The 18,588-nt window shown below is 46.5% G+C and overlaps 1 long non-coding RNA gene across 2 annotated transcripts in view; it reads left to right on the top strand.

Moving 5' to 3' along the window:
• LOC149868499 (uncharacterized) overlaps window positions 1-18,149 on the top strand; it is a 38,747-nt gene extending 20,598 nt beyond the window's left edge. The window contains exons 1-3 of one of the 2 annotated variants that reach the window (XR_016440996.1): window positions 1,650-1,723; window positions 17,278-17,440; window positions 17,784-18,149. This is a non-coding gene — a long non-coding RNA (uncharacterized LOC149868499). Of the gene's footprint in view, window positions 1-1,649; window positions 1,724-17,277; window positions 17,441-17,783 lie in introns of those variants that run through there. The other variant, XR_016440995.1, reaches the window with a different exon arrangement.
• Window positions 18,150-18,588: the final 439 nt, after the last annotated feature.

The following is an 18,588-nucleotide window of genomic DNA, read 5'->3' as shown; positions in this document are numbered from 1 at the left end:
TCCTAAAAAACAAATGTACTTCTTTTTTCCCCCTCTTTCTGACTATGGACAGACATAATTTAGAACCAGTTTAGTAGAAGAACCAGGATACTTTTTAGGATTGAGATTCCCAACCTTCCTGTGAAGATAAGAGATTGTGAACTAGCCCAGGGTACATATAGCTATATCAACCACATGTACAGACCATTGAGGTACTGCACCTCTTTGCTGTGGTTTCATTTTAAAGGACACCTTTTTTCTGGTCACCTCAGTGGAGTGGAGAAGCAGGCTTCTTTTTAAGTAAAACCTGCAGCGAACAGCTGAGCATCTTGTCTTTAACTCAGCAACTCACTGCAAATTAAGCAAGTTGCAAACCACCCTGATACAAATGGTCTGGATCTCGATACAGATAAACTATATCAGTATATGGTGTTTCAGTAAAATAATTATGTCTATTTCTATACTGGTATAAGTGAAACTGAAGCTATTGTAAATATAGCTATGCTTCACTTACAATTAAAGTGACAGCGATTTAGATCCTTTATACCATAGGAACAGAGAGATGTAATGTTTAAATCAGAACAGCTGATGTAAGATCGTGAGTGGCAAGTGTCCTGCTCCTTTTTCAGAAGGTTCAGATACAGCTGTCCTCAGCTTCTGTCCCTTTTACATAACCAACCTTTTTTAAGGAGGCAAAAAAAATGTGAAAATCCCACTTTCTTTCCTTTTCCATCTCACTTTTAAGGATCTGAGAAACAGAGAGAACCAAGAGGCCAAGAGAAATAGGTTTTGAACTCCAGACCCTCCAAATTTCCACACTGGCCATAGATCCTATAATCAAGACAGAGACGACTTGGCTGCAAGGCAGTATGTAGACATCCCAATAACAACAGATTCTCAGCAACCCTGAGCCCCTTGTGTGGGCGCTTTGCATTGAACAGCCTCAAGAGGCTGTGAAGAGCTCTCGGTGCAAAGTGTGGGTTGGACTACATGGGCATGTGTAAACAAAATGATAGTTCCCGTTTATGCTGATGCAACTGCAGATGTGTTTACATGACCTGGGATTTCCCACCACTCTAAAGTCCATTTAGCGCCTTAAATTGACACTACTCAGAGATGTGTTAATTTGCACCACTCTCCGCTTATGCCGCTTCAACTGTGGATTTGTTTGTGCAAACAGCCAGAAACTCCAAAGACTTCTAATTAATCCCCTTCGCCACAAGGGGGTGCTGTGTTCCGGCCTTTAGCTAGTAGGTGCTGCTGTGTGCTCTTTTTTATCCTCCTCACTCCTCACCCCTCCCTCCTCCCTCACAGCACGCAGTAGAGTGGCCATAGGTTCAGGTCGGGATGGGTCTGCTCAGAATAATTTATTATTATTTTAGAATGGGGAAGGCCAATAATCCTTTAATTTTCTACCCCCTCTTAATTCTTCCATCCCCCCACTGCCACCTATAGTGTATGTCCTTCTGCCCCCACCCATGTACCCTCCTGTCCTTGTGCCCCCCTCACACCTCATCATGTGCCGCCACTGCAGTGGACATAGCTCCCGACCACAGCTGCAGCATCACCGTAATGGTAAGTTTTTTGCAAGCAGTTTGAAACTTTGGAGTAAGCAGTTACATGACTTCCTTCAATACTGCAAACCTTCTGAACTTCATCACGTTCCATTTCAGAACCACGACCAAAAGTCCAGGGGCAGGACGCTGCCTGCCAGACCTGATGCCCAGGATATGCAGTGTTCCAGGTGATATTTCGGTAATATGTACCATTGACCATTGTGTGTGTGGGGGGGAGAAATCCATTTTTTTGACTGTGCTCCAAACCCCACTCCTCTTCGTCTTCTTCCTTTCTCCCCCTCCTTGCAGAAAACTTTCATGGGTGGAACTTGGAACTCGCTGGGGCCCAGGCCTGAGGGCTCTTCACCCCACTCGCCTACCTCTGCCTTACACTTCTCCACTGCACCCTTGTAACTCGGAAATCATTGCTGGCCATGAAGGAAGCTACAGTTCTGAGCTATGATAACTGCAGTGGCAGAAGCTGAGGCTTGAGTTGATTTTCTGAATTGTGGAGGCTTTCTTCTTGTTTGCTGGCCAAGACCCCTGGGGTCCAGGTAGTAAGCTCTTCATTCCACTCACCCACCTCTGCCTTACACTTCTCCTTTGCACCCTTGTAACTTTGGAATCATTGCTGGCCAAAAAGGAAGCTGAGCTTTCTTCACTGACTTTGGCCTGAGCACCAGCTCAAGTTGCACAAATTCTGCAGGCCCATTTCATAATCTTCTTGCCCTCCTCCTGGTTACTGGCCATGTCCCAGCAAATTCGGACTGGGGTACATGTCTTTTGACACCCACCCACCACTCTGTCGCCTTGTGGTTTTTGTCTCCTTGAGTTTCTTCTCTGACTTGCAGAAGGAAGGCAGATTTTAAATAAATAAGGGTAACAAAAAGTAATTTAAATAACAAAACATAGTTTAAATAAATAAGGATAGCAGCAAGTAGAAAGTCCCCCCACTCCACCTGAGGGGGCCTCTCCCTCCCTCCCTAAGCTTTGTGGCCAGCAAAGATTCCAAAGTTACAATGTAACAGAGATTAGCATGGCCCGCCTCAGCCAACCAGGTGAGTTGGGCCAGCCAGTCATACATCTCCACCTGAGGGGGGCCCCTTTGGGACCATGCCTGGGTCCCTCCAGCCTTGATCCATCTGTCTCCCTGCTGGGACATGGTCAGTAACCAGGAAGGGGTGCAGGATGCCTGCCTGCCTGCCTGCCTCCCTCTCCCCACCCCCACCCACTCAACCAGGTTCTGGTGGAGAACATTGTAATGCATTGCTAAAGTTTTTATAGAGTTGCTAAAGGCCCTGGGAGGTCCATGCTCGCTACTGGGGGTGGGTGGGTTTGTTTAGTCTTCTTTCTTGCAAGAAATGCTGGCCATATGCTTGCAAGAAATGCTAGCACTGCTCAAGCATTTGACCTCCCTCCATCTGATCCACCCTGCAACTTTCCAGTAATGCCATGTCTCCATCAAAGTTGTGCGGTCATCATCTCTCTTAAAAGCACCCCCCCATGCCCCATTGGACACGCATGCCATATAGACCAAAAATAAAACACTGCTGGGACACAGCCAGTAACTAGGAAGGGCCAGTAACCAGTTTGGCTGCCTGCCTGCCTTCTTCTCTCTTGGCATGCACCCATACATCCATATCATATCAAGGGATTACTCAAGGGAGCCTGGGAGCATATTGTGAATTGGTGTTTTATCCTATTGTATTGTGTTTCCTGGCAATGGCTGTACTGTAAAAAAAAGGTATTCACCAGTTGACTAACAATGGCATTGTTGGGTAAAACAAAAATGTGTATACTGTTTTAGCTTTATTGTGATTTCTCAATTGAATTGGTTGCAATTTCATAAATTTCATAGACATTAGGGCTGGAAGGGACCTCAGAAGATCATCGAGTCCAGCCCCCCGCCCAAAGGGCAGGAAGTCAGCCAGGGTCATAGGATCCCAGCAAGATAAACATCCAATTTACTCTTGAAGTTGTTCAATGTAGGTGCTTCAACCACCTCTGATGGCAGGCTGTTCCAGACCTTGGGGGCTCAGACAGCAAAGAAATTCTTCCTTATGTCCAGCCTGAAACAGTCTTGCAGGAGTTTATGACTCTTCGACCTTGTCATCCCTTGGGGTGCTCTGGTGAACAAATGTTCCCCCAGATACTGGTGGATAAACTTATAGGTGGCCATCAGATAGGCCCTGAGCCTGCACTTTTCCAGGCTAAAGAGTGACCTAAGTGAGTCTCCCCCTCCCACCCCGGGCCCCACTTTTCTCCAGCTGTGCTGGGGGTTGGCAGGGGGCTCCGTGGCTGCTGGGAGGTCTCTGGGGGTCTTCGGGGGAGTAGGGGCACAGTGGGCTCCCGCCTCTCCCGTCTCTCGCCGCTCCGGAGCCTAACTGCGAATTTCAATTTATTGTGAAAAAATAGAGATGAGGAACAAGAAATTCAGATTTGTACTTGCTCCTGCTTGATTTCAGGGCATGGACCTGGCAGCGGGGGAGTGGTTTGCAGCCATCCAAGGGCGGGAGTGCAGCAGCTTCCCAGGCTGGACACAAAGCTGGTCAGGGCCTGCATTTCAGGCACCCCCCTGGCCTCCCCTCCAGGCACCTCAGTAATATGTCTGGGGATAGCCATCTGCTGCATAACACTTCTGGCCTCTCTATAGGGAACAGAGTGCTTTTTGAAACCCTGGCCTTGGCTGATTAGTAGCTCCCTGCTTAGCTGAGACCCATCTGATGAGGAGATGCCAATACCTAGAGTAGGAGAAGAAGGTATTACCGATTTCTTAAATTTGGATGAAAAAAGTTGTCCCACAATAATGCTTTCTTTGAATACACTTGATTCTGCAGAGAGCTAGAAGTAGCTGAAGAGATTACCCTGGGTTGCCTTGGGAATGTTGCTCCTTGTTTCCCTCTCACCTTCTCCCTGTCCTTTGAGAAGGCTGAGAGGAGAGATATGGCAAGGGAGGGCAAAGCAATCATGAACAAAATCTGATGAGCTGTCTCCAAGGGGTGAGTGGGTTGAAGCCAGCTGGGGAGTGGGGGTCCTGCAAACCCGGCTCCGGAAGGTGCTACATGTAGGATTTTGTAAAGAAAACATTGCATTGAAAAGAAAGCATTGAAAAGAAAATCATTTTTGCATTGCACCTCCCATAGCAGTACATCCTGCAAAGAAAAATCTCAGAAAAAAGAAGCAGCTGTTTTGGAGCTGCAGCAGCAGGTGTTTAATCAGGTGAATAATATCAAATGGATCTGCAGAACTTGTCCAACTCTTACCTTACTTGAGCTGATGCTCAGGCCAAAGCCTATGAAGAAAGCCTCCACAATTCAAGTAGTACACAGAAGACAAGCCTCAGCAGTACTTGTGGTCAGCAACCAGAAGGAGGGTGAGAATTATACAAAATGGACCTGTAAAACTTGCACAACAATTCAAGTAGACAGAAGAGAAGCCCTAGCAGTACTAGTGGCCATAAATGATTCAAATAGTAAAGTGTGTAAAGGTAATTCATAATAATCCACAATTCTTAATAATGTTTGTATTTATTTTAGTATGCATTCATTACGGATTTCTTTACGTGCTTATTTACAGTAACAGTTGCTTGATAGTAAGCTAGTGAGGGGACTGTCGCTCAATGAACATGAGTCCCCTCAATGATACACTTTATACTGCATAGTGTACTATTGAAAATAGCCTCAGCTGCATTTGTGGCCTGGCTAGCAACCAAGGAAGAGGGTGAGAAGAAAGCCTTGCCCTCCTCCTGGTGCAGAATCAGGCTCAGAATTCGGTACTTTTCCACAAGCCAGAAGGCCCAGAGACAGGAATAGAGGGACCTAGGGAGGAGCTTGAACCAGGAGGTGGGCATTCCCCCCTCCATGGGGAAAGAGGCAGGGAGGGTACCTGCCTTATGCTCACTATCTCCTTTCGCATCATAAGGAATCAAACTGTAATTATAAGTCTATATGACATAAGTCTATATCATATATTGGCTATATATATACGGTGGAGGCCCGGGATGTGTGTGATGTGTGCCCAGGATGTGTGGTATGTGTGCTGCAAGAGGCAACTGGGGGGGTGATAAGGCAGATCTACCTGCTTTGAAATGCTTTGATAAGGAATGGAATCATTACAATTATTATTGAACATTAATAAATCATCCTTAATATTACTATCTACAAACTCTTATTAATATCTTACTATTGGAATTAATAGGGTAAATGACTCCTATTATTTGTATTACTTGTTATTATATTATAAATCTACATAAGTCAGGATGAAAGTCAACTATAATTATAATGCATAATAGTTCAGTTGTTGAGAGAATCCTGAGTGTTGTCATCCTCTTCATCTTCTCTTTCTTCCATTCTCTTTCTGCCTTTTGTCACACCAACAGGGATTGATCAGTCTGTGGCTAGCAGTGGAAGGGGATCTAAAAACAAGAGGGAGGGAGGATAGAAAGAGCATCAGAATTTGTATTGGTGCCTCGTGTGCACCTTGTGTACCTTCCTTCATGCCCATAAAACTCCACCAACTCTGTTTACAATACATTTGAACTAAACAAGGCATCTCCCCAAACCAGAGATGACCCTATCAGGGTGCAGGGCAGTGGCGTACTGACAGCGGTGGGCTGGGTGGCCACCCCAGGCACAGACATGAAGGGGGCACTATTGGTAGGCGCAAAGGGGACACCACCACTCTGCGCTGCTCACCCTGCTTTCCCCCTGCCACCAAAACTACTGCAGAAAGTGGCTTGTTCAGGGCACATGGGAGTGAGGGTGGTGGCAACCTGGGCTTATCCCCTGGGCCCCGAAGACCCACGGTACACCACTGGTGCAGGGCCTTGGGCAAATTAACACCCCTCATGCAGAGCTGATCCTGTATGCCATGGCAGTGGCATCAGGGAAGGGGAGTTGGTGAGTGTCTGGATGTGACGCCAGTGGTGGCACTGAAGAGTTGCCCCATCCGCTCCATATGTCTCTGTGGGGCCCCCAGAGCTGTGTGCCTGGGGCAGTCGCTTGTATTCATGCCCCCCTAGGGACAATCCTGCCACCCTCAGGGCACAGATAAATGTCAGGTGCCTCTTGTGCACCTTGTGTACCTAAGGTGGCGTGTAGCACATTGCCATGTCCTCTTTCGAGTCACACCTTGCAGAGGTGCGGACATCAAATAGCACTCAAAGCTTCATTGCACCCCACTTGATCAACCTGCAGTCTTCTTGAACCCTGGATTTGCATTGCTGTGCCCCCTAGGGGAAAATCTCGTGACTGGGATGAGGCCTTCTCTGCCCCCACTGTGCTGTCATCCCTCACCTGCCTCAAACCTCCCTTGTCAATACAGTGAATGCACATCCCAACCTCTGCTCCACCAATTTATAGTCCTTCAGTGGGGCAACCTCCCCCACACCCCAGCAGCCTCATTTTGGTGTGGAAAAAAACCAGACACTCTGGCACTGGCTGGAAAAAAGCGCAAAAAGAAGATGGAAATGTTTGCAAAGTCCATGGGCTTGTGTGCAAGCAATGCAAGTCTTAAACCCCATGCCGCCACCCCACCCACAGCTTCACTTTGGTGTTCCAAAACAAGGGAGATGGTGCCTGGCACCTGGCTGGAAAGTGCAGTTTCAAAGTTTCTGCCTAGGGAAAATACAAGGAAAGGTTGTGAAGGGTGGGGAGTGACACAACATTTCCCTTCTCCCAACTAAGGGAGGTAAAATTAAGGTATAACCTCAAAAGTGACTTTGCAGTAGGTGCTACCTTTGCAAAATGCTGGTGTGCAGGCCAGCACTTGTGTGTTGCAATCCACCCAGGCAGTCCCCCTGTTTACCTCTGGAGCCCCCCTGTCTACCTGTGCAAGTGAGATTGCCGACCCCTCCCCCCAGCACCATACAGCAAGCGGCAGGAAAAATGAACAAAGAGAAATAAACCTGAACAGTGAACGAAATCCACCTTCGCAACCAAGCAGTGTAAGGGTGGATATGGAGGCAGTCACAGGAAGTCAGGAAACCATGAGGTTTTATTGTTTGTAACACATTATTATAGTTACTTGTGCTCCTTTGCCTTCACCCTACCATGATCCTGAACTGCCCATCTCCCTGAAACTCAGTGGCGCCCTCCTGGCTCTGTTAGCAGTCATACAGCCCTTCTATGACCCCACCAAGTTAGGGGAAACAGGCTCAGCTGTAATTCTCCTCTCATCTTGCACAGAGGCAAGACGAACAGACCGACTTTTCCCTTTTGGGCATTGTACCCATTTGTTTAGGCACTTCTGTAGATGCTGAAAGACATCACTGAAAGTGTCCTGTGACCTTTGTAATTCAACACAGGATCATTGACTACGTCTTTCAAATTCCGCATGGTGTCTTACATTTCCTTAAGGATGGCATCCTTCTTATGCAGTGACTCATGAAGTTCATCCTGCCAGGCATTTGCATGCTCTGCCCTGGCTACTGAGGACTCTGCCAAAACCTTGAGCAAGGTTTCGTGGGACTGTCTCTGCTTGCTGTGAAAATCTCTGTAGCGCTCTGCTGTAGTGCAAGCAGGGTGCCGTTCCCAGTGGCTAAGGGTCATGGTGAAGAAACAAAGAAAAAAGCAATGGTTCCCTTCCCCTCAAGAGGATGAAAGTACACACCCCCACCAGGCAGTGCACAAAATGCCGGCAGGCACAGACACAGATCCCACAACAGTGGGGCACCACTTGTACTGCCCAAAACTTACAAGAACTCACTTTGGAAACAGGTTCACAGCTGCTACTGCCTGTGCTAGCTGAAAAAAAAATTAAAGCAAATAATTAGTTTGCTATTACATTACAAGCTATTTAACCTGTTATGCACCACCACCGAAATAACATAGCAACCCACCTACAACAACACATGAATTTCTCTCCCTTCCCCCCCAGATTCTTAAACCCAACCAGCACAAACCCTGGCATTGCCTGGCAGTGACAAGCGGTACATTACGAGAGACTTACCAGGTCTAGTATGTTCTTGGGTCTCAGTAACAGTAGGTGATGTATTAGCTATATGGGTTTCTTCCTGAAACTCCACCTCCTCTGCTTCATTATCTGTGCTAGTCCATGGAATGGAAGGGCCAAGTGGCACTAAGTGTATGGTGACTGATGGTTCTTCCTCTCACTCATAGTCAGCAGGGAGCAGTCTCTGTACAGCTGAGACATGCTTGTGGTTTCACACTCAGGAGGGGCTGCTGCCACCTCATCCTCCTCTTCCTCCTCCTGGCCAGCCCTGGTGCTGAAAGTCTGCATACCTGAGTTGTTGCCCGGGTCATCCTTGGAGAGAATGATGGACAGCTTGTCATAGAAGGGGGCAATTGTGCGACCTGCCCCAGAATGAGAGTTCACATCTTTGGCTCTGAAAAATTCTGATCTCAGGGACTTGATCTTGCACCAGACCTGGGTCCAGTCATAATTGTGCCCTCGTGTCTGCATGTCTTTTTATTCCTCCTACTTTCCAGTGTGTTTATGATCCTTTGCTTTAACCAAATGTTGATTAAGTCCACCAGTTCTTCCCAGGTCTAGTTGGGTCCACGGGTGTTGGAGGTATCAGCCTCCTGGGTTGTTGGCTCCATACTGCTGGCCTTGGCTTTCTGAGACATGGCAAAGCAGTTTGTAGTCAACAGCATAAATGATTTGTGAAAGGGGGCTGGCAATTTTTTGGGGGGGGCGTGGCTTTATACTCAGGCTGTGTTTCCATGAGGGTTTGGGAAAATTCCAAGGACTGTGAAGTCATTACCCGTAAGTGTCAAAACACCCAAAGGTGATGAAGCATCCAGTTTAACAACAAAAAAGACCTGGTGATGGGGTAAGTAAGGCCATTGTACTTCGGGATGGTTGCTCAGTGGCCCAGATTGTTGCAAAAATCAATACCTACCTGCCTGCTTGTGAAAAATTATTTTATTACAGAAACACAGCCTGTTCTCCCTAAAGTAGCAAACGTTTTGAGTAGCCTACATTACCAGGAGAGGAGTAGGTAAAACATTTTTTGTTTGCAAGCTTGATTACATCAGAATACCAGTAGCTGGTAAGCTCAGGATGAAAGGATAAAGGATGTGCAAAAGCCCCAATGCCACAGGGTTTTCACAAACAGGAAAGGATATACCTCCATGATCTTGCAAGTCATGGTGGACCACTGGGTCTGGTTCAAGAATATTTATACCAGGTGTGCCAGCAGCGTGCATGATGCGTGCATGTTCAGAAACTCCCCTCTGCCTGGTCTCATGGAGAAAGGACACTACACATGAAGGAGACACTGATCTGTGGTATCCCCATTCCCCTGGTTATATTAATGGATGCTGCCTACCCCCTAAAACCCTGGCTCATGAAGACCTATGGAGGGAATGCTATTGACCCACAGAAGCTGGTTTTTAACTACCGCCCGAGCAGTTGCACAATGGCCATGGAATGTACATTTGGCTAATTGAAAAGATGATGGAGGATGCTTACATGCTGGCTTGAGATGGAGCAAGAAAATATCACAGCCTTTGTAGTGGCAGCCTGCATGCTATACAATATCTGTGAGAGCCACGGAGAGGTTTTCAAGGAGTTGTGAGAAGAAGCACGACAGGCAGTGGCCAGACAACAGAGACTTGTGTGGTCAGCAGCATTAGCACAGGGACCAAGGAGATATCCTCAAGGAGAAGCTGGTCAGGCAGCCCTTGTTCATGATTGTCTGGCAGGAGATATTGTTGACAACAACACCTAGGAGTGTGTTGTTCTTTTTCTTGGTTATGTTAAAATAAATTCATTTACACTTTAAATCTGTGTCTGTCTGCAGGTGTATGCAGTGCTGTGGCTGGCAAGGGCAGAGAGGAGGATGGTCAGGGGAAGGAAATCTGGACTGGGCTAGGGGTTTGCTGCTTCCAGACTGTGTGTGGTTTGGGAATGGGAGCATTATGCACTGTCACCCACATCTGAATGAGCCCCACCCCACGTGGGTGAGAAGGTTAACTATTATAGCTCTTGGCGAGCTAAGCAGGTTGGCAACCAAGCTGAGCAGCAACCCACATTTTCAAGAACATTACAAAAACATTTATAAAACAAGTCACAACACACCTCCAAAAGTCGTATGTGGCACTACACAAACAGATTGACGTTGTACCTGGGCAGGGAATGGGAGGTTTTCAGTGGGAGCCCCCGTTGGAAACTGGATGAAGTTCAATGAGCTCAGGAATGCTGGGAAATGTAGTCCAAAAAAAGAGGGGGAAAAAGAGCTTGCCACCACCACCAACATTGACAACAATGACCAATCAACTGGGTGGCAACAAACACCCACCTACCTGTTACTCTAAACCCTGAACATTTTATAATATCATATCAGTTATAGTAAATAAAAGGAAAAAACCATATATTTGTAACATGGTGGGATGGGAAGGAAAAGGAAGCGGAGGGAAGGATTCACATGGTTTGTGACTGGGATGGGGTCTTTGGGATCATGTACTGATGGAGAGAGACCAGACTGACCAAGCATAGGTGAGTGCAAGTGACAAGGATTTTGGGGTGACCATAGCTGTGCCCAGGGGAGACTCCCAGTGAGAGTCCTGGGGTAGGGATTGGGGAGGTTGGGTGGTTTACATGCACCTTCTGGTGTAATACATTAGGAAAGACATTACAGGGGGTAAATTGGTATTTGACTCCCCCTACTGAAATCTGCAGGGAATGACACACCAGGCTTTCATAGATTCATAGATGTAGGGTCGGAAGGGACCTAAGTAGATCTTCAAGTCCGAACCCCAGCCCTGGGCAGAAGAGAATACTGGGCTCATATGATCCAAACTAGATAACTGTCAAGCCTCTCTTAAAGACCCCCAAGGTAGGAGCCAGCACCACTTCCCTTGGAAGTTGGTTCCAGATCCTAGCTGCCCTGACTTGTTCTAAAGCGCCGTTCGGCTTACCTTGTTCTAAAGTACTGTTCATGAAAAAACAAATGCCATATCATGCAAACACAAATGACTGCACAAGAAAAAAGCCGCATTAAACTTTTCAGGTGCTCTACGTTAATGCCTGGGTTGTCTACACATGCCCCATAAGGCTAACCTAAGAGTGGAACCAGCAGTGGCCCAATCAGGAAACACAGTCCATTGCTCAGATGATGGAGCACTGTGCAAGTCTGCTGTTAATGTGTATTTTTGTGTTTGTATTTCTTGTTGAGATTACTAAAGAATCATATATGGAGCTAAATTTGTGTGTTAAAATAGATTGTGCACCCAATAATAATAGTCTATGGCCTTCTAACATTAATTTACAGATGTTACATTTTTATTTCTTGTAAATGATGCAATGGTTAGCTGTCACTTAGTATTAGCTGGTTTTGTTTTAGATGGAAGGTTCTTTGTTTTTCTTTGGAATGTAGTGTAAATCAGGATTGCATTTTAGTAAGGACTAGAAAGGGTATATTAAATAGCCATATGGAGCTAGTTCAGTCAGGAATCCCAATGTTATAAAATGTGTGTGATATTTTGGGAGAGAGGGACTTTTCCTAAAGCACTAATTCTCAATCAGGGTGCCATGGCACCCTCGGGCACCTTGAGATCCTTTCAAGGGTGCTGCAGGGCATCATGCAATGTTAGCACTGTTAGCTGTGCAAACATGATTCATAAAATAAACCCTGAGATTTCACATAGGAATTCATAGTGTTAAAACTATTGCGATCTGCTGTGGCTGTTCTGAGTTCTTTTCAACAGAAGAATTTCTCTTTAATTTTTTTATAGTAAAAAAGGAGTGAAAACTAAAAGCTGGCATTTTTAAAAGGGTGTCTTGGTTTTAAAACTGTTGGCATTTTTACACATGCATGGGTGGCAGTGCTGGGCACTTTTCAAAGTGCCACACACACAGTTGTATAAGTGGAAAAATGTGTGTCAGTGCTGAGAAAATGGTGGCAGGGTGCTTTTGAACTAAAATACCTTGGAGGTGCTTTAGTTCAAAAGCGCACCACTGCCATTTCGTGTGCTGATGCGCATTTCATCACTTATACAGCTGCAAGCAATGCAGTGTCGTTCACCTCAGCTCATGTGCAAAGCAGACTCGATTAATTGAGTCTACTCTGAAGTGGCGGATTTCTGGCATGTTGCTGGAAAAAAATTGTGTATAAATCTCCATTGTCCTAGAGACAACATTTATGTTCAGATATGTAAGTTTGCAAGATAGTTAGAATGCAACCCACTGCTTTATGGAAGGTAACGTACACAAAACACATGCTATTGTGGCTGTATTTTTATCAGGAATTAGTTTGGTCAATACAGCAGAATTAAAACTAGAGGCCCCACTAAACTTAGGATATACAAGAAGTTACAGTCATAGCTTCAGGGAAAGAGCTCTGAAATAGGCATGCACTCTTTGAGGAAAGTTTAAAAGAACTGTGTTATATGCAATTTACTTATGTTTACATGAGTTGGTTTCTTGAGGATGCTAAGAATGTAAACATCAGTGCTCATTGTGCTTACCAGTAAGAGCTGATTATAACCATCTGCCATAAAATAGAATCAGAAAGGAGCTGACCCTTGTGGCTTTAGATATCTGCTTGCCTGACCTCAGTTTACAAAAATGTACAAGCATTGGAAGTGTTGTTATGTTGTTGCTTCCTGTTTGAATTCCCAATATCAATGACCTTCCATCATACAGAGCAATATAAATGCAGATCTTTCTGCCCAAAAGAGTACATGTTAAACCTATACAATTGCGTCTGTTTTCTTTCACAAGATTACTCACTCTTTGGAGGGATGTTTTGTGTTAGGAATTTTCACCCCCCTGCTTTCAAGATAATGATGTCAATGATACTACCAATGTGCTTTTGATGAGCTGGAAGTCATGAGCTGATTGACTTTGGCATGACTGAGACCCTATCAATTACCCTAAGGCTTTACAACATTGCAGGCCATTACCCAGACCATGTTATTTTGTGGCAGGATTAGGGCATAGTTTAATAGTAGTACTAATAAAATGACAACTGAACAAAGGCAAGCAGAGTGGCACTCTACAGTGAAGTTTGTGGATTCCCAACCAGAGACATTCAAGACCTGCTTTTCATAGGGGCAACAACAACTCAAAAGGCAACCAGGCTACTATATTTAGAGGCAGTGGTGTAGTGAGCTCAGTGATCACCTGGGGCAGAGGAGAGGCTGGTGGTGAGGATATGCAGACCACAGTAGATGAGGAAGGGGAAGCACCATTCTGCTTACCTCACCTACCCCCCCACACTGATACAATGTTTAACATGACACTGCACTGCCATGATCCTGCGGTCAGGCAGAGGCAGTGCAGGGTTTCCTGCACTGTTGAAAAGGCTTGAGGGGCAACGAGGAGAGAAAAGGACCATCATTCTCCTCCCCTCCCCCCTGTTCCCCAGATATTTCATAGATTTCATAGACATTAGAGCAGGAAGGGACCTCGGGAGATCATCGAGTCCAGCCCCCTGCCCCAGGGGCATGAAGTCAGCTGGGGTCACAGGATCCCAGCAAGATAAACATCCAATTTTCTCTTGAAGGCAGTTAGAGTAGGTGCTTGAACCACCTCTGATGGCAGGCTATTCCAGACCTTGAGGGCTCAGACAGTAAATAAATTTTTCCTTATGTCCAGCCTGAAACAGTCTTGCAGGAGTTTATAACCATTCGACCTTGTCATCCCTTGGAGGGGGGCTCTGGTGAACAATCATTACCCCAGATCCTGGTGAACACCCCTGATAAACTTATAGGTAGCCATCAGATCACCCTGAGCCTGCGTTTTTCCAGGCTGAAGAGTCCCTTAGCTCTCAGCCTGTTGTCTTAAGGTCTGTTTTCTGTTCATGTTATGAATGCCAGTGGCTGTGGTGGGCATGGCGAGCTCCAGCAGGCAGTGGCAGCACTGGTGGCAGTGGAAGCATGGCGGTGGTAAGTGTAGAGCTCCCACAGGCAACTGCAGCACTGTTGGTTGAGTGGGTGGGTGAGTGCCGACTGGTAGTTGGTGACTGCCCGCAGACACTGCCAGCAGTGTCAGAGGCACCTTTTCATAAAGGGTGCACCGCCATGCTCAGGGGGAGCACATGCACCTGTGTGTACCCCGCACATGTTGCCAATGGTTCATGTTGCCTAGCTTCTGTGGTGGGGATCATGGCACCCCCTTATAGTGGGGCAGGCACTCCCCTTGCCACCTGTTGTTAGTACTGTTGAGAGGTCATTTGTAATTTGAGAGATGTAGATAGCTGCATTAGTCTGAAGTTGGGCAGAAGTCAGGGTGGCACTTTAGGCTATTGATAGACATTATGTTTTTCTAGGTTTAATCCAGACTCTCTTCTCTTTGGCAGTCCCTCACAGTCAAGGCTGATTGTCATATTTGTGTGTCTGAAGATGTCTGATGAGGCCTATCCGGGATCAGCTCAGATATGTGTTTCTGTGTGGGGTGGGTGGTGCTGGATTACAGCCATCACTATATACACATGGACATCTATAGTCAAATTAAAATTGGCTTCAATCTGAACTGACTAATCCTCATTGAATGAGGATTAACATTAATGCAGACTAGGGCAGTCTGAACTAGGCAATTTAAACTGTGTTAATTAACATGTGTATATGGCATCGTTTTTAGGAAAAACATTCCTTAGGAACTCAGCAGACAAGCATTGCAAATATCAATCCCTACAAGGCAAATTCAGTTGGGTTTTTGCAACACAACAGAGGCTATCAGGCACAAAGTAACACTTTTATGAAGTCAGATGTGCCAACAACACCTCACCATGATGAAATATCAGTATCCTGACTAAACCCCCAGCTGTGCCCAAACACATGAGCTACTGCTCTGTGAAGGAAGGGACAAACCTCCTCTCCCCCCCACCATTGATCAAGATGGTCATTAACAATCAGGTTAATTGCACCCATTAAGGTTTCCTGAACAGCACTTTAGATAACTGTCAGTTGGTTTGCAACAATGTAGCAGCACTTAAACAGGCTTATTATCACCTCCTAATTACTTCCAACTGCAAGTGCTAAATACATAAACCCTCACACAGAGGCTCTGAATTAAGTTTGTTAAGGGGTTGATGGTCATCATTTATTAAACCTTAATTCGCCTTGAAATTTGTTTTGAACTGTGTGATGTGAATCAGTTAACACAGTTTAGAAAATGGTGAGCACTTCTACAAATAGCCTTAGAGACTAACTCATTTAGAAAGGCTTTCCTATGTGATAGCCTAACTTGTCATCAGATGCTTCATCATAACATCTGACCAAGTAGGCTGTTGGCTACAAAAGTTTATGCTTTTCTAAACAAGGTAGTCTCTAAGGGGATTTTTACATGTGCTCCAAGGGTGGAAGTGGTGGCACTTTAATTAGAGCAGTTCCAAGAGCTGCTACAATTAAAGTGCTGTTGCATGTCATGTATCAGCATCCCTGTGCTTAAAAATGGCAGTGGGGGTGCTTAAAGCTCTAGTGTCCCTGCTTCTATTTTTAAGTTCAGGGACACTGATACATGAGATGCAGGAGGCTGCTGGAGCACAGCAACAGCCACACTCCAGCAAACTCTGCTAACTGAGTCTGCTCCAACGTGCTGGAATTCCAGCGCATCGAAAAAGCCTCCACGCTTGTGTACAGGCACCCTAAAGTGCAGTGAAGCTTTGTCTGTTTCCCCCCACTACTTCCTGCCTTCAGGTTCTTGAATGCAGAAAGCATGTTCAATTCAAACCCTTGAAGAACACATCAGAGACAAATGCTGGAAGAATGTATTTGTTGGTTTTTGTCAGTGTATAGATGGGTAAAAAACAACTAGTTAATTAATAAGTCTTTGAATGGCGTTTTCACATGAACTCTTCTTTATCATTAGAAAGGGGATTAAATAAAAAAACAACCCTGCTGAATCTAGGATTGTGAAATCTTATTCTCATTGATTTCAGTTTTGTCAGGGAATTATCTTAAAGCTGGTGCTGCCATTACAGGGAGTTGAAACAGTCTGACTCAGACAGGCCTCCAGCACGTGCCCTCTGAGCGACCTGCCAGCTGTCAATCGTAAGTGACCTACTTTCTGGTGCTGCGCAGGCTCAGTCAGAACTCCTGTGAGGTAAGCAGTCTGGAACCTTCTCCCTTGGCGGTTCCCTGATTGGCTCAAGGAGAACTATAAAGGGCCGGGGGGCCCTCGGTGGGTGTGGGTGTTTTTGGAGTTGGTGGGTTGTTCTGGAGTGTGAGCGTTATAGGAGTTGGAGGTATTGTTAGTGTGAGGATTGTGAAGGAGAGCTACTTGATCTTCCAACAGGGCTGCTCTGAGCAGGGACTGTGGGAGAGTGAGGTCGGGATTTAATACCCCGGCTCTTCTCATAGCTTCGTGCTGCGATAAACCCCTCCGATTTCCTTCACCTCGTGTTGATACCTTCGGTTATTGAATTGTTTCGGCCTTGACTTGGACCTTGATTCTGATCATCCCTTTGGCACTCTGACTTCGACATTGTTCTACTTACCTGGCTTTCAACAGACCTCGGCTTCGTCTTCTTCATCTTCCTTGATTGCGGACTGTCCTTTGGACTGGCGTCACACTCTCGACTTTGACATCGCTTTGTCTCGTTGCGTTACAGTTCCTGTGTTGTTATTTGTTCACCCCTATATAAGCTGTCGACCAGCTCTGGGACTTATCTGACAGGCTTGCCCTGTCGGTGAACCTCGTGAGCCAACAGTCTCCTTTGTTGTTTGTTCAATACGTTCTTAACTGTAACTGAAGAAATCACCTGGGCCTCCGCTGCCAAGCGTGAGTAAAATAAATCATCTTTGTTTTCAACTCATATGTGTGTCCCATACAGCTCGTACTCCACTGCCCAAGACTCCCGCCTGTTCCGTGTCCAATCCACCACCACCCGGGCGTCCTACCGTGACACTGTGAGCTTGGCTCCCCAGCTCCGGGACAAGTTTCAAAATGCTACCGGCTTTGGGGGAGACAAGATTTCAACAGGAATCTGAGCCAAGGTTTGCATTTAGTATTATTATGCTTCTCAACAACATAGTACACTCCTCAACTTCAGGGTGCCTGGAATCTAGATCTGATTTTTGTAGCTTGCATCCATCCCAGTCAATAGTGTATCTTGGGAGTAATTAACTATCTTGAACAGAACTCATGCCACCTTTAGGCATAACAAGGTAATGAAATATAACCAAACATGCTCAGTAGAAAGTTGTGAGAACCTGTTCTTAGGCAACTTATCCTCCTATCTCCAATAGCCAGATTTGACTTATCTCCAAATCATGAGGATTAAGATCCCTTCTTAAACTGTCTCTTATTTTTATTTATTTTTTATTTTTTTGTGTACAGAGAAATATTTGGCTTCAATGAAACCTCCTGGCAGTGGATTCACCAGTGGTTCTCAGCCTTTGGTACCTTACAAACCACCTGCCGATCGACACAGCAAAAGTGAAACTGGAAGCCCCACCATGGCACTTCCAGTTTTGCCGCCGTGAGCTGAGTCCCACTTTTTCCTCACAAACCACGGCCCGGGTCAAAGCAGCCTGCGTAGGGCCCCCCTCCTTGTCCTCCAGCACACTGACACTGTGGAGTGAAAGCCCTGGTGCAGCAGATGTGGTGGGAGGGGCAGTGGCAGGAACTTCCAGCTCAAACAGGCAAAGATGCCTCCAACCTGCTAGGCAGGGGGCGCAAAATCAAAATGCAGCATCCACATACCCCCTGCCCATGTCACGGGACCAGTGATGGGAGCAGTAGTGAGAGCCACTGAACAAGCTGCCACATGAACAGCTCCTGGGCTAGTGGCGCGCAGTGGCACGAGCTGCCCCACCCCCTCCCTGGCCAGGGCTGCACTCCAGGCGGTAAGCCTCAGCTGGCAGGCTGTGATCCATGGGATGGGTGGAGCCAGGGCTGCACTCTGGGTGGCTAGCCACAGTCCAGAGCGCAGCCCTGGCTCCACCTGCCCCATGCAATGCAGCCCGGCAGCAGGGGCTTACCACCTGGAGCACAGCCCTGGCCTGGGAGGGGGTGGTGCAGCTTGTGCCTCTATGCACTGCCAATCTGGGAACTGCTGATGTGGTGGCCTGTTTGGCAGCTCTCACTGCTGCTCCTGCCACCAGTTCAGGAGGACATGTGGTGGGGGCATGTGCCCCAGGAT

This window comes from Crocodylus siamensis, chromosome 3 (assembly GCF_052110815.1).
Source record: "Crocodylus siamensis isolate JL-2025a chromosome 3, ASM5211081v1, whole genome shotgun sequence".
NCBI classification, from domain to species: domain Eukaryota; kingdom Metazoa; phylum Chordata; order Crocodylia; family Crocodylidae; genus Crocodylus; species Crocodylus siamensis.
Note: the sequence above shows the minus strand (reverse complement) of the source record. Positions and strands in the feature narration are given on the sequence as shown.